Source organism: Hetaerina americana, unplaced genomic scaffold (assembly GCF_022747635.1).
Source record: "Hetaerina americana unplaced genomic scaffold, ioHetAmer1.1.p SCAF_4, whole genome shotgun sequence".
NCBI lineage: Eukaryota > Metazoa > Arthropoda > Insecta > Odonata > Calopterygidae > Hetaerina > Hetaerina americana.
Genome location: NW_027286985.1, coordinates 75,082,451 through 75,099,350, shown reverse-complemented (window position 1 = coordinate 75,099,350; position 16,900 = coordinate 75,082,451). Strand labels below are relative to the sequence as shown.

The following is a 16,900-nucleotide window of genomic DNA, read 5'->3' as shown; positions in this document are numbered from 1 at the left end:
TTCAGATAATCTCATTTCATTTTCTTACGAAATGTGCTCTCTACACCACCGATGAAAAGTAATATACCCTGGAGCGGTCACTCAACTTTTAAAAAACTTTTTCGAAAGAGAAATAAGTGGCATACCAGTATGTCAACGGCATTGCAGTCGTGATCGAAAAGGACTGCAATAACAACTATCATTTCAGGCGACAACTAATTTCACTTTGAGTGGCTACAAAAAGCCAGACTCTCCCCGTGCGAATGAGATAGATACCTATTTAGACTAGAATTTTTTCATTCTTAGCGAAAGGAAGGGACGGTTTAATTCAACCGATACAAAAGCGATGGGTTGTGACCTCCCCTGAGTCGGCTTAGGATTTGGAACGGGTGGGATCTCTCCCGATTTATCCGTCTTTCCAATTCAGCCCTTACGTCTTCCCGCCGATGTCAATCCCCCTCCCTAGACTTGTTCTCCCGTACCTCTCTTTCCCACCACCGCCGTCGATTTCCGCGCTACGAAGCGCCGCCATTGGCATTCCCGCCGCGTGGCGGTCCCCGTCGACCTCCCTCTCCCCATCGACACCATTCCCCCATGCCAAATGACGGCCGTTACGCCCTGATCCTTCCCAATGAGAGGCAGCCGGTGCAATCATCTCGTTGCGACCGGAAAGGAGCGAGCCGAGGGGAATGTGTGACGCCGTCATCCTCGAACCCTTTGGGTGGGACGTGGCAAGGCCCCCCTTCCCTCCCAATAGGTCCTGACCCTCGGTGGGGTCACGTGCAAACGGAGCAAGTGGAGGATCCGCGCACAGCTGCTGCCTCGCGGTATCCGCGCGGTTTAAAGAAGAAATGGAGCAAGAGCCCTCGTCGGAAGACTTAGGAAAAAAATCAAGGTTCCGCCCCGCGAACAGCTGAGTCTGGCAGCAGCGGAGTTGGGTAGAAGGGATGGGTGTGGATGGGATGGGTTCTGGGTTTGTGTCTGACAGCATCGCCATGAAGAATAAACGAGAGGCTAAAATTGTTTTCTTTCCCTTTAAGAACAACAAAAAGGCAGCCAGAATTGAGTATTCATCTGAAGTGGTACCTTAGTTCTTAATCCTAAAAGTCACACACCACCTTTCTACACCCAGGAACTAAATACGTATCCCTTAGCGTGAACATTATACTACAATATTACATATGTAGTAACAGAAACCATAATTCGAAAGTTAAATGACAAAAAAATCATAATGAACTACAGTTATCTAAGTTTAACTGTTTTCAGTTAATTTATCTGCTCCTATATTTGATTCACCTGTCATAGTACTCCCCTATCTGCCTCCTAATTTCTTCACAATTTCCAACATTAACATCTCTCACTCACTCTCAACTTGCATTCCATCCCTGAATTTCTCTCAATAATTCTATCATCTCTTACTGTACTCACTGATCCTGTAACGCCTTAAACTAATCCTGCTGGGTGATTTTCTAATTTTCATAATTGTTTTCAACGGGTCCTCAGTTTCTCCCTTCTTCGCAGAAGTTCAATTATGATTCACCTAACAGTCCATCAAGTCTCTATTTTTTTTGGCTAGCATTAGCATCCACGACAGTTAAAAAAAAGAACACGCAGTACCTAAAAAGGTTTCTACTGTAGTGCGAGGCGAAAAGCGTAATCTCCCTATTTTTTCTGAAAATAGCCAGAAAACTAGAGCGCACTCCCGCGGAGGGTGAATGAGAGTGAGCGTGATCGAGACGTGAAATTGCTCCCTCGGTCGAGTCACGAATGTACAATGGGGCACAAAAAAAGAACCACTGATAATTCCACGAGAAAGGAAATACGTTGAGCGTCGACCTTGCCGAGCAACAAAAAATCAAATCGTGAATTTAGGTGTGGCTCCATGCTAGTCCACAAAAGTCCCGCAAATTAGCAGTATCACCAAGAGCACTTTGGATTTGAGTCAAAGTGCGATCATTTAACTACGAACGGTTCTTGCCTAACCCTCGCAACCGAATGACGCGTGAGTTTTGGACAGCAACCTTAATGTTTGTGGATAAGATGTTCTTTAAATGACATTCGTGTTTGCAGAATTATGTTTCAGTTGTCTTTTCAATTTTCATTGCATTTTGTCAATAGTCTTTTATCTAATTATTTAAGTATGGCTATGAAGCTGAAAGGAAAGGAATGAATGTATTATGAATCTTAAGGAAACGTATCCCATTTACCCTATGTAACAACTAACATCTTTTCAGACGAAAATTAACCAGGATTAAACGTTAAATATACTTTAAATAAATTGTATTCACCTCTTCGAAGAAAATCATGTCTTATTCAATGTATTCAATTGGAATTGAATGCCATCCATCATCTCACCTGGGTCAATCTTGGTTGAGACACGAATATTCCGATTCAAATCTGATGGCTTGCGTACGGTAAAAATTCTGCACAAGTAAAATTTGCTAATCCTAATAATAAGGACCAGTCAAAATTAATATCATCAAGTGATTAGCATGAAAAATGAGCGTCAATTATTACAATATGGCACACCAAATGATTAAAACATTGTTCAAATCAACTGGATCATTAGGAAGTAACTAGTGTTCACAGTCATACATAAATATGATATCAATTTTCTTAATATACAAGGTCTGTCCCGAAAAGTAAGTGAAACGATTTTTCCTGACGAAGCGGACGTCTGAAATGGGACGATTTTTGGCGGAAAAAATGGAGAGAGGTCTTGGGAAAACACTTCAACCCACTTCAGTCGTCTGCGGGTCGTTACAGTCTCCGGATCGCTGCTAGACTGAACTCCGGTTCAAGAGTCGCGTCACAAATTCACGATGCCACTTTCCATGAAGCAATAGTATGCGATAACATTTTGGGTTTAACTCTTGGAATCGGATTTATAGACCATTGCCATGGTTAATGATGCTCATGGAGATAAATAAACGTCCCAAGTGATGTTTTCTACTTGCACAGGATGTTCCGGAAGGGTAACGGAAAGATTGGCAATGAGGAATGCCCTGGACATCCATCAACAACATAGTGTGATGAAATTGTGCAAAAAGTGAGGCACATGCTCAATTCTGATTAATCCCAAAGAATCAGGATGTTATTAGAAGAGTAAAATATTACGAAAACAACAGTGCATTTCATCCTCACAGAAGATGTAGCCATGAAAAAGGCGTGCCAAGATGGTTCCCAAGGCGGTGTTAGAAGGCTACTTATGTGAGAATTGGACATCTTGGACTACGGTGAAAGTGACCCGAAATTTTTAGAATAGTTGGTTACTGGTGGCGAGACGTGGGCCTTTGAGTACCATTTTGGACCACTGGATTATGCAAAAGAGGCCATGACAAGGTGACTGCACGAGATTCCTGTCGATGCCTTCCAGGAAGCGTAACCAAAGGGTGACGGAGGGGAGTTGAAGAGTTTTAGTGATTGCACTTTGATCTGAAATTAAGTTTTCCCCGATTAATTCTTCTTATTTTTTGTGACAGACCATGGATGACTCTAGTATCGTTAATTATGACCTCTGATTTACTTAAATTTCATTTTTTCCGTAAGAGTTATCCTCATTGCTTATCAATACATACCGCCATGTTTCGTTTGATGTTTGCACTATCTTCGAGTCTTCTCTTTCGATTCACTCCTCTTCCTCAAACTAAGGACATACTTTTACAAACAGCGATAATGGAAGCATGGCGCATCAACATGATGATGCTTGAAATATCACCGTCATGAAAAAATATTGAAGATACCCATGATGGCAATGTAAATAAAATGATCAACTAATAACGATAATAATATCACGAAAAATCAATGAGACTTCTTCAGGAAAGTTCGATGAATGGGAACGCAAACAGTGTACGGAAAGCTAGAGGGAAGGTAGTGCGTCAAGAAGGTTGCACCGCAGGTGGTCCAAGGAAAGAAATAGAATGAATGGGTCAAACATGAAAAACGAGTCAATAAAAGGGATCATCCCTCACGCCGCTATGGTAACTCTCAAGGGGATCCATCCTTTCTAGGGCTCCATTCGGTTCGCCCATCAGTATATCTTATACATTCAACCAAATTTCAACGAATGGTCTCGTTTCTAGAAAGCACTTAAAGGAGAGAAACTGATAGTTGAGCATATTTTGGCGAACGTAGTTGAACGAAGCAAACCCATCAAACTTCCATTAGAACATTCATTTGAAAACTATTATGTTTATAACTTAAACATATTCGTATATTTGTACGTATTTCACCCTTCATTTCAGACACGAAAGAATGAGATTTTTTTCCAAGCTAATTTTATACAATTTTCGTTCTTGGTCGAAGCTCATTAATTACATCCTGCTCAATAATGAGTATGACCTGAAACTATGACTGCATCCGAGTTGACTATTTATAAGAGGATATAAAAATACAAGTAATTATTACGCATTACAGAGCATACATGACTTATACGTAGCAATGCCATCAACTTTACCTGCTGAATCTTAATGAATAGCATTTAACGTCAAAACTCTTCCATAGATTGAACTTCGAGGGTATAAGGATTAGGAGATGAGTGTGGTTGGTTCTTGCAAAAAGTAAGAGAAAGTAGAGTTGAGAGTCGGAAAATGCTCGAGTAATGAGGTACAATATCAGGTAATACTTATTTTGAAGAGAAATGGTAGTATTATGGAGAGACTGGCGTTAGCAGTATGAATATGAACAAATCGCCCGACTATTCGATGATAGTTTTCCCCAAGGAAGGATAATAGATTCAGCAATCGTGTCAAGTCTATCATCCATTTTTCGATGTTGTCCAGCTCATTTTTATTTAAACGCTTTCTGCAAATCATCAATCACAACTGCGCTATGCTAATACATTGCGATTATGTTGCAATATATTGAAGATTATATAAGTTGATAGGCATGGTGAAGTTTATCTTGGCCGTATAACCTAAAGGTCTCAGTAAAACTCCAACGGTCATTTTGTGAATATTAAGCCTAAAAATTATAAAAAATAAGATTTGAAGGACTTTCACTAACCGATTTATTTCGAATTTTTCAAATATTTTTCGATTAGTTGATTTAGTTAACTGAATCATTCTCGACATGAAACTTTGCTGAAAATGAGCTGAAGGATAATGCGATGTAAATGAGCTCATTCTATATTAATATTCATTTCCATACTCTCCCCAGCGCTGAAACGTAATAGAAAGGGCCATGCAAATTGCCTTTTATCCATATTTATGTGCATAATTTCAGATTAGTACAGCATTTTGATATTTTATTTAAAGAAATATGAAAGACGTCCAACAGTCCTTATATGCATATACCGAGTGTCTGCTTTAAGTGACAATGTATTCTTCATAAAAAATATATTAAAGTAAAAGGTGAAGACAGTTTACTAATTTGGAATGGTCCAATTAAATAATTCTTAATTGAATACAGTAATGCCTCCGATTTCGAGGCAAGAGACACGCACACGAAATTAGACTAAGTATTCATACGAAATTTCACTGGCACATAACACATGCGTCATATGAATTTTTCCTCAAGTCCATGGAAGTACAACACATGCAATTATGCATAACATAGATAAATGCACATACACATAAGCACATATAAGCATATGAATTAAAACTGCTAACAAAAATGTGGTTGGTACATATTTTGCGGAGGGTTTAAAACTTAGGATGAGTACTTAGAAATTGCTCTCTCTGCAATATAATATACAGTTTTAAACCAATATCCTAAAGACATAGCTACGCTAAATTTCGAATAATAATCGTATATTCAAATAACGAGACTAGAATTCCAAAATAAAATATTATGGGATATGCCCAATAAAATAAAATGCTATTGTTAATTTATAAAAATTTATTTTAGGAACGTTTAAATTCTTTTAATTCATCACTTTTGCAAAGTTAAATTGTCAGGTGCCTACGACCCTGTAAATGAGAATATTTGATGCCATGAAACTTAAAAAAAAACTTTTTCCACTGTTTTATTAACACTTTTCATCGACAGAAACTAATCAGTTTCAATAAAAAAATACATGAGACCCAAAAAGTTAATACTAGTCTAAAATAAGGGGGCACATACAATTGTTGAATATGCACCTCTGCCGTAAAAATAGAGTATCCTCTTGCTACTTTTGCCTAGTTAAATTCATAAGCCGTTAAAATCAACGAGAGGGCCCAAGTCCTTTTTTACGATTTTATTCTCATGATATGTTTCCTCATTGATTTTATTCTTAAATTTTCAACTCCGCATGCGAAACGAATAGGACACAGGAAAAAAGTAAAAATGAAGGGGAAGAACTCGGTCTGCATTCATCTCTAGTTTGGGGTAGGGGAAACTGGGCAGGCGGGCGAGGTAGAAGAGCTAATCTTTGGCCCGCGAGGCAAGGAGGCGTGTATATATACGACACTCCTCTCTTGCAAAAATTATAATATAAAACAGAGACGGGCGTCTCTGAATCCTTAATGGTGTGACTGAGCCAAGGTACATTACTAATGGCTAGCGAGGACAGCCCCACGAGAAATATTGTGCATACCTATGCGCATAAAATATCCTCGAGGTACCTCCTACTCATTATCCTTTTCCCCCTTCCCTCCCATCTCAGCAGAGATAAATCTTTACTGGGCACGTGCATCGCATGCCAATAAACTCAATCCATCCCGAGGTTTGGGGGCGACTTAAGATTGCAAAGGAACTACCGGTGTTCAATGCAAGTGGACGGTCACGGTAACTAAAGGGGATGACGAGAGGAATGAATATAAATGCGTCGTGGCAGACTATCAGGTCGGCACTGGAGTTCAAGTGAACTAGAAGACTTTAAGAGCGAATAAGTCATTCCAAGAGAGTTTGATGGAGAACCCAACAGAAGACGCTGAGGACAGTATGAAGAAGAGGGGATAGGGGGCACGCTGTTAGGGAAGAGGAAAAACATAGAGTAACACCTAGGACAAACTGTTTGCCAATATATTCGTCAATATTGTCATATTGTCAACAGTTCGCCAATATTGGATTCACAGTACTAATAGGGAGGAGATGAGCTTACATATATAGGAAAGATGCAATCAATACCCTGGAAAAATGTGCCACCATGAAATGTCACACTACGAGTAAAGAACCTACGAATCCTAAACTTCCATATACTCCCAGTCTCTCAGGTGTTAAAAAAGAAATATTCTAGCAGAATCAGTTTACTTTCGAAACGGAAATATTGCTGAAACTGGTTAGTTATGGGATAAGATGCTTAGATTTCTATGGCAAATTTCCGAAACGGTGGAAATTTCAATCGAGTCTGTTTAACATCTCATTGCTCCACGATGGAGAATAACTTCATATATTAGCCGTGCCTTATCTTTAACTTTCAATCAAATCATTAGTAATATGGTGCTGAAATATTTCACTAAGTCCTCAAGAAGACACTAAACTTAATTTTCTTTTAAAAAAACCATCTTCATTTGACCCGAGTAGTCTTTAATCTTCTACCACTACTTTCCCTCCAAGTCCTCTTTCCATGATCGCTACCGTCACGTACCCTGACCGCTCATTTCACCATTTTAATGGTTTGTGCCAAACAAAGGCAAGCAAAAATAAAAAATTGAGAGTATTTAATGAGCAGAGGCGGTATCCGTGGTGTATGAGGAATAACGAGAAAATCCTTCACCCAGGAATAAATATCCTGAGTAAAAATAATACGTTTCCAAAGTAAGGGCAGCCTTGACCCAGGACGAAAGGAAACAAAAGGATCAAATACTCCCAAAAAAGCGAGAGACATTACTGGAGGTGAGGTGGAAATAGCAAACCAAAATGCCCCTTCCCCACACATTTTATTCCTTTGCAATCCTCCCCTACTATTTGCTTCTCCACACTCTGTCCACAGAGAGAACGGGAGATAAAAATAAGCTCTGGGGAAATAATTAGTTCAACAGAACCACGACGGCCGATATGGGAATGAGGGCAACGAACACTAGCCTTATGGTCTTATGTTTGAATCTCAATTTGACCACGGGAATTGATTACTCACATATTGTCGGGTTCAAAAGGATGCACTGCCGGATTTCGAAAACGTATTTCACTGGCTTTGTTTACCGGGGAACAAAGTATAACATAGAATCTGGAAACTACACATATGCAATAAGCCAGTAACACAATATTGACGGTGTCATATTTTATTTCTAAAATCAGTAGTTGTTATTGTTAAACAGCGAGTTTTGCGAATGAAACAATAAATTATGTTTGTTCATTCCACTATATTTTTAATACAATCTATAACGCGTTTCGACATTAATAGGTCAGCTAAATCTGAAAATGACGTGGTATGTATACTCGTATTATGCATACAGGGTATGTACACGTATACCTGAATATGACGTAACGTCGAAACGCAATGTACATTGCAATAAAATCACAGAGGCAAAGTACAAATCCACGTCAAAGGTTCACGGTAAATTTACAAAAATTAGACTCTTGCAGTATTCAATACGCTACTTTTACATTTTTATGTCATAGCAAGGGACGGCACCCTAAAAGAGCCGAATAAAATTAGGATTGTCTAAAAAAAATAGTGACGATATTAAAAAAGAAAGTGAGAGCATAAATAATTTTGAAAAATAAAATTATTATTTTCCCTATTCTGTTCGTAATAAAACCTAGGCACACGATACATTAAAAGAGATAATAAATCAAATTTAATTGTCATGGATAGATAAAATTTATAAGATAGAAAAGTGAAACAAACATTGGAACAAACCCGATGTATATACTGAATCGTAAGAAAAATCTTAAATGGACTTAAAAAGTACACAAAGTCTTGACCAAAACATAATGACGAAACTTGTACCGTCCCTTCCCGCTCTGGAATCACGTGCTTTTTTTCATTCCAATCCTTGTGGTAATTCTCGGAAGGAGAACTCACGCCAGTTTTCCTAGGGCCCTGCGGGAAGAAGGGGACGACGGCTCGAGGAAGGAACTTGAGACGCGGGCGTGGGAAATAAAGAGTGCCGGCGAGAAAATGAATCAAGTTAGCGCGCGGCTCTGCGGTGGGAGGAAAGAGCTCTCTCGAGTTTTTAGGGAAGGTTTAAGGGGAGTGCGGTGGGTTCGAGGGTGTGTTTAGAGAGAGGTGTGTTGAGGGGCAAGGAGACGGAAGAGGCCGACGGTGGGGTATGGGAGGTTGTGCGTGCGTGCGTGTGCTCAGGAGAGGGAAAGAGTCAACGTTGGGAGGAATAATAGCGCAGAGTGGTGGTGGAGGCGACGCTGGAAGTAATGAAAGGGAAGTTGAACCGGTTTTGCGGAGTGCGCTCCGCGGGATTAGGGGAAGGATTTAAAAAAATTTTTTACGGCCTGCGAAATGATAAAGCGTCCTTTTGTGTGCGTGAGGGGGTGAATGAGGAATAAGGTGTGGCTCAGCTGTTGCGAGGATGAAGTATTCTGGGGAGGAATCCGCGAGACGGGCGAAATAGGAGAGATACGGGAGGCTTTATATCTCGGGAAACGCGAGACCTTTTATGTGCGTGCGTGCACGCTTTGTGTAACCACTCTTCTTCCAAAAGCGGAACGATGAAATATTATATGGAAAACTCAAATGTCAATATGTGCGATGAATTCTACGGAAGGCGACTCCTAAAATCCCGCCGCAGCCTCTTAACCGACTGGTTTCGAGTTCATTTCAAGGACACTTTCAATGGTTCCTCAGTAAGGAGAGACAAGATTTTGACAGAAAACTGTTTTCAAGGTTTCATAAGATTGAACTGAATTCAATGGTGGCGATAAAATTAAAAATATATTTTTGTGCAAATGTTTTAATTCTTTCGCTCACAAGTTTCTAAGTGTTTGTTCGGTTAGCCTGCCGGTGATATGTTCAGAAGAATAACATGAATCCTGTGAAACAGAACAGAAATGTATGTATTGCTTTATAAGCATGACGGGAGTGGCTCTCAATATTTTTGTATTAACCCTACTAACAACCTAATTCGGCTATAGTATTTGGTGAGACTCTTTTCAGAATCATATATATTTTCTTCTCAAACCACCACTACCTTCGATCGATGAATGGCTAAAAATCCTAACCAAGTTAAAAGCATGAGACTCTAAGTTAAAGAAACTGTTTTAGTAGAGAAAAAAGCGGATTGAAATGAAATTTCACAAAATATGAGTAGCATCCCATTTCAGAGTTTATAGATGGCATTTTCTGACATATGTTTCCACATTATATAAAAAAATAATATTATGGACGAAACCACACCTTCAATATAACGAATTTGAATTTTTATTGCACATTAAGCGAGAAATTTTGAACTTTGATTGAGTAGATTTTTTTCAATTATGAAATTGAAAATAATAAACTTTATGTAATTAAAATGAACTCCTAGTCTCCTTACAGAAAATGTTTGCCAAGCAATATTTACTCAGTTTATGTGTATCGATAGAGATAACGGCGTTTAATCCGTATTCCTTTTACTATCGGCTCACTGACAATTGCATTGAGTTTTTAGTGAAATTGGTTAAGCTGTGTCACAATTACGTCAAATTATCTTTTTGAGAACAATGAAAAGGTAAAGAAAACGGAGAACAAAATTATAATTGACGTAGAAGACTGAGTCTCGAACTAGACCGTTAGTAAATGAAAAACCTTTCTCTGACAACGGAAAAAGTTCGATTTCCTAACTTTTCGAGGCAGGAAATTTTTCCTCTTGGAAAGTCCCAAAATTGTAGTCAATTTAGAAAGAGCGAAAATGAAAAGTGGAAAAGAAATCGGAAGACTAAGACTAAGGATGCGTCAAATATAATGTGAGAGATTATGGAGAGAGAAGTTTCCAGTAAATTAAAATAATGGCAGAGGAAAAGGAGGAGCCGAAAAGAAGATCTATGGCTCTAACAGATCACAGGGCTGACAAAAACGAGAAGAAGAAATGGGCGTGCCCCATAAGTCAGAGAATAATTTGGGTGAAGCCCTTCGTCAGCCAATTAGGTCGTTCAAATTTCTGACCCTGTTGTGTCCCTCATCGCGCCTCTCTATTTCTCCTTAGAACCTCCCTTAATACGCGTTCATGCACCAACCAAGGTCGAATACAACACCAGCCCCGAGCTGCCTTGCAAGATTGTTCCATCAGTCTTCTCACGATGCGACAAAGGCCACCGGAGAAGGCGGATGCAGCGGGCATTTGACGTGTCGGACTTCTCAGCAAAGCGTCAAATCACACAATGATGACAATGACGAGGGGACGAAGGAATAAACGAAATGAATAAGAAAGAATTAAAGGGCGAAAACGAAAATGGGATACGGTAAGACGGGAAAATGAGCATTTCATGAATAAATGACAACAATATCGTTCTAAAAGAGATAACTGACGAAAGGTGAGATGGGGAGAATGAAGAGGATGACGCAGTGCGTGTTTTTGGTGGAGAGGGTGTGTATCAAGGGAGGGAGCGGAATGGAGGTAGAGATGAGGAGGCAGGGATCACTGAGGCTGAAAGGGAGCGCGGCACCATCGGGTGGGAGAGGTGGTGTACGGGGGAAAAGAGAGCGAAATGGGAGTTCCGGGAGAGGCGGAACAATGTGGAGGCTGAGTCGCTCGGAATAATTGGGAAGGAAGTGAATTGGGAGGAGAGGAGGAAGACGGAAGGATTCTCAGTTTGAGGAGAATGGAGGTGAACACACAAGGCGCTGTCGTTCCCCTAGTGTCCCGCATCTTTGTGTCAAGGTAACTATCACCGTCGAAGGGAAAAGCGAGAAGGACCCGGTGAGGAGGATGACGATTTCGAAGAAGTGACAACTCATTCTCAGGACGACGGTATTTTACAAATGATCTGGGAAAGAAAAACGGAACTGTGAAGGGAAACGCATGGACGCAACAGAGTTGTGATGCTCCAACAAAGGTTGAAATGAGGATCAAATAAACTGTCCTTATACTTTGGAATAATTCCAAAGTATAAGTCACGACGAATTGGATAAGCGAAGAAGGATGAACTTTCTAGAAGAATACCATAAAAAACGCAGAGAGGTGAACCTCCGCAGGGTGCAGATGAAGTGGTGAAAGGAAATATATCACATAGTATAAGTACACGCACAACAGTATACTACCTTGATCAAAAAGTTCCCGGAATAACCACCGTGTGGCGCTCCCGTCGTTCCGATTTGAGTTCTGTTTTTTTTGTTAAATTGGTACATCTGTTGTTGATATTCCCTTTAAATCTTAGTGTCATAACTTGACATTTGCAAAAGTTACGTAGCCAAGAGTACATCTATCTCTGTGTGTGTTGGCGATTTTTAACAATTTCAGAAATGGATTTAAATTTGCAACAACGAACTTGTATTAAATTTTGCGTAAAAAACGGATTTAGTGGCGCACGGACGTTGGAGGGGATCGAGATGGTGCGGGGGCTAACGTACTGGCTTCCCACCCTGAGGGCGCGGGTTCAAATCCCGGCGGTGTTGAATATTTTTCAGAGGTATCTCGATCCCTACTTGAGGTGTTTTGTGGAGGGCACTTTGAGTGAGTACGGCGTCCGTCGGATGGGACGTTAAGCTGCGGACCCCTTGGCGCCTTTCGTAAAGAGTAGGCTAATGCCGACGCCGGGTTTCTCTCCACCCTTCATCCTTTCCTGTCCATCCCCTATGGCGCAAATGACCTTAGCTGTCGGTCGCCTCCCCTAAAAACTACTACTACGGACGTTGGAAATGTTGGAAAAGTGTTTCGGCAACGATTCTCTAAAAAAAACGGTCGTTTACCAGTGGCACGAGCGGTTCAGAAGTGGTCGTGAGTCAATCGAAGATGATGAACGCAGTGGCAGACCATCGACATCGAAAGTCGGTGAAAAAATTGATAAAGTAAAAGAAATGTTGGTCAATAACCGCAAATTAACCATCAGAGAAATAGCGGAGGACTTGAACATTGCCTATGGATCCGCCCAAGACATTGTGGTTAATGATTTGGGTTTCCGTCGTGTAGCAGCAAAGTTGGTGCCAAGAGACCTCAATTTCATGCAAAAAAGAGACCGTGTTGACGTCGCAAAAGACATGATTTGCGAGGCTGAATCCGATCCCACATTCATCAAAAGGATCATTACTGGAGACGAGACGTGGGTTTATGAGTACGACACGCAATCCAGACATCAGGCAAGTGAATGGCGTTCACCAAATGAGCCGAGACCAAAAAAACCACGTCGTTTTCAGTCAAAAAAGAAGGCAATGCTGACGGTTTTCATGGATTACAACGGTGTAGTGCATCATGAATTTTTGCCAGAAGGCCAGACAGTAAACAAAGAGTATTATTTGGGCGTTATGAGACGTTTGCGTGAAGCAATTCGCCGAAAGAGACCAGAAATGTGGGCAGAAAACTCGTGGATTTTGCACCATGATAACGCACCGTCGCACAGTGCTATCATTATTCGTAATTTTTTGACGAAAAATGCAACAAATACCATCCAACAGCCACCGAATTCACCTGATTTGGCTCCCTGTGACTTCTTTCTGTTCAATCGAGTTAAAAAACCATTACGGGGAACGCGTTTTAGCAGCCGAGAGGAAGTAATGGAAAAATCGCAGGAAGCACTGATGGACATACCGAAAACCGAATATAAAAAATGTTTCGAGGATTGGATCAAGCGCTGGCATAAGTGTGTTGCAGTCGATGGGGATTACTTTGAAGGGGACAATATAGATTTAGATGAATAAACTTGTATTTTTAATTTTCTGAATAAATTCCGGGAACTTTTTGATCAAGGTAGTATAATTGGCTGTGTGTACTATGATAAGAAAGTAGCATGCGAGTGGAGCGCACGAATAAGTGAATTGCGAATAATCGGAAAAGAGGAAACCGAGGGAAACAACGGACCAGCGCAGCGTTTAAATGGGCGATTGTAACCGGCAGTACCATGATTTACAACTCCCCAGTACTCGGTAGAATAAAATTTACAATACAATATGCAGCTCTTGAATTAAACTATTTTATCCAAAGCAAAAGCGTAAAGCGTGTCAAGGACATCGATTTCTTATCCAAAATGGCGTAGATCTCTTTATTGGTGTGGTTTGAATGATGGCCGTCCAGAACTTGAGTTGAGAAACAAAATGCAAGCGTAGACAAATTATAATATAAAACAGAGAAATTGCTGAGTAATTTTCAAACTACTAATCTTACGAACTGTAGCACAGCGTTTCTAAGCGTTACACTACCGAAAAGTGTAAAGTATTCGCAATGCTCCGTAGTAAAGTCAAAAGCTAATAACAGAGATCAATAAATTAAAGTCAAATTTTAAAAATTAAAATGTTTAGATAGGGAAACAATAATGAATGCATCTAAGAAAATATACCGTGCTAATTCAAGAAATAAGAACAGTTGCTCAATCCGATGCAAGTTTCATACATGAGTTTCTATCCGAGATAGAATTGGGATAAGGATGCAATTAAGGTAGGGTCTACTGAGTAAAATTAAGCTTTAAGATTTATATTTTGCGGAGAACTGGTTTAAAAAACCATTCTAATGATTAAATACATGTTTGCTGAATATACCTTTAAATAAAATGACAATGATTTCATCTGCTCCCTAGCAATACACTTTATTTTGTCCTATGGCATCTGAGTTTTTTCTCTACGTACTGGATCAAGTATATCTTCGCCGGTACTAAATTATAGTACATAGCACCCTATTGTCAAAGTCAACACGACTCAAAAAACATTTCAACTGTAGCAGAAATTTGGCAACCTTTACATTTTGACGTAAATCTGTGAATGGATCTCTTAGGTCGCGAAAATTTTAAAACTTCGTTATAAAATATTGTTAGCGGCGATTTAATTTTTACGTTTGCTATCGTAGCCAAGTATCACCTTACCCACCCGCAGATACATTATTCACGAGCATATTCCAATTCTAAAGACGGTGGGAGTTGGGAATCTCAAGTTCTTTTAGGTGTACTCGGTCGTACGCACGTGATGTGTTTATATTATGGCGGAATACAGCGGCGAATTTTTAAGAGAGGTTTCAGTATACAGCCTTAACTTCGTCCAATGGTAGGAGAAACGTGCAAAATCCAGAGGCAGAAAACCGCCTAGAAAAAGCAGTGTGCCTAGTAAATATGACTATGGCATAGCATTACAATGCTATTGTACCTCAATATAACTTTTAAAAAAATGCTGAAGTATTGACTACCTCCATATTCACGTCTCCTAGAGGTTGATATGATGTTAAATATTTTACATTTTTCCCATATATTCCTGGGAGAAGCAAATTTATTATTTTTATCACTCGATAGAATGATATAATGGGCTATTATATTTAGTTTGGCACTTTTCTGTACTTAATCTCGACTCTGGGTAGCGTAATAGAGATCTCCTAACACAGCTCTGAAGGTGACTAACAACAGTAAGCTTCTCCATAATAAGAATACCCTCCGCTAAAAATACATTTGCCAAAATAAGGAGCGTTTGCATAGGTTACACCCAAGAGCGATCACTTCATCAATTCAATATGCTTCTGACTTATTGAGTTTACTTTCTCTCCCAAGACGTTTCCCTGTAACATCTTTATATCTTAATTTTTCCTGTTACTCCAGATACCTTCCCATGATTCCTTTCTCTATTTAAACTTTCCTAATTGTTTCACTCATCGAAAATCTCTGCCGTCTATTAAGGAACGGTGTCTCCCTCTCGCATAAAATTCCACACATACTGTAAAGCAAAATGAAAAAAATAAATATCATCATATATTTAGATAGAAGATAGTTTAAGGAATGGTAATTTAAGAGTCACCGGAATCAATGCAAATATTGTTCTTTATTTAAAGTTGCTGTTAAAATGGACGTATCAAATACTCAAAGGATTGAGAACACAAAAAAATAATAAGTGAAGACTGAAAGAAAGAAGAAATCTACCGAAACATTTAGAAGAAACACAGATTAACTCATTAAAATAATCGGAGTGCCAGAGTCTTGAAAATTCCGAATAATGGAGCACTCCTAGATGTGTGATGTGAACGTAATGCAAACATAATAATTGTAAATCTCGCATAGTCAAAAGTGTGTCCAGAAGAAAAAATCTTTTTCTTTTCAATGTTGCCAAAATAAATCATTTTAAACCTTAAATGACTAAAGAGTCCGGTACCTCAATGATATTAAAGGCATATAAAGTATCATAGGTAATTAGATGTATAAGGTGCAATCTCTCAGGGAAATTCCATCCCCCGAATCTCATACGTATTTTTCATCAGGCGGAGCTGGAATGAAGAGGAGAAACCTACGAGCACTTTGTAAGAAGTCCTAAAATCTCGAAAAGAGGATTTACACGAATGGCAATTGAAAGCTTCACCTCTTTTTTTAACAGATTTCATCGTCATTCCTCTGTTCGCATGCAAACGGCAAGACAAGGTTTAAACGGACGGACTTACGAGAAACCGTGGTTGGGGATAGATGGGAGAGAAGCCGATTCAGTTTCGTGAGTAGGGAACCAAATCTGAGCAACATATTTCTCGGCGCGAGCAAGGGCGGCCGGCGGGCAACGAAGGGAAGAGCGGGAAATGGGATTTTTCCCTGTGGTAGAGGTGGATTTGATTGAAGGATGGCGGATGTGAGGAGGGGTGGACAAGCTTACTGGGAGGAGGAAAGATCTATGGGATAATCCGACATAAAGGCGCGCCAAATAAATGAAGGCAGAAACGATGGAAGAGTATCAGCATAGTTTGGGTGTGGAAAGTAGTAAAGGATGAAGTCGCACGGAATAAGGAAAAACCCCACACACACCTCCATTCCCTCCCTCGGCATCATCTTCTTCCCTTACCCTACCTCTACCCCTCTTCCGACCCCCTTCCTCCCATATCCGCCAGCATACACCCACGCAACGCGGTTTCTGATATTTCTTTCCTGGCAAATATTAAAGAAGATTTAAAAGGCATCTCCACAGATGAAGCTATAGGCTTTTAGCTAGCGCAAGGTCTAAAATAAAGATATACTAGAAGTT

At 39.9% G+C, this 16,900-nt stretch overlaps 1 protein-coding gene across 3 annotated transcripts in view; it reads left to right on the top strand.

Annotated features, from left to right (window-relative positions):
• Window positions 1-16,900, top strand: part of LOC139692379 (leucine-rich repeat-containing protein let-4) — a 521,846-nt gene that overhangs the window by 389,718 nt on the left and 115,228 nt on the right. The gene's annotated exons all lie outside the window — the stretch shown is intronic.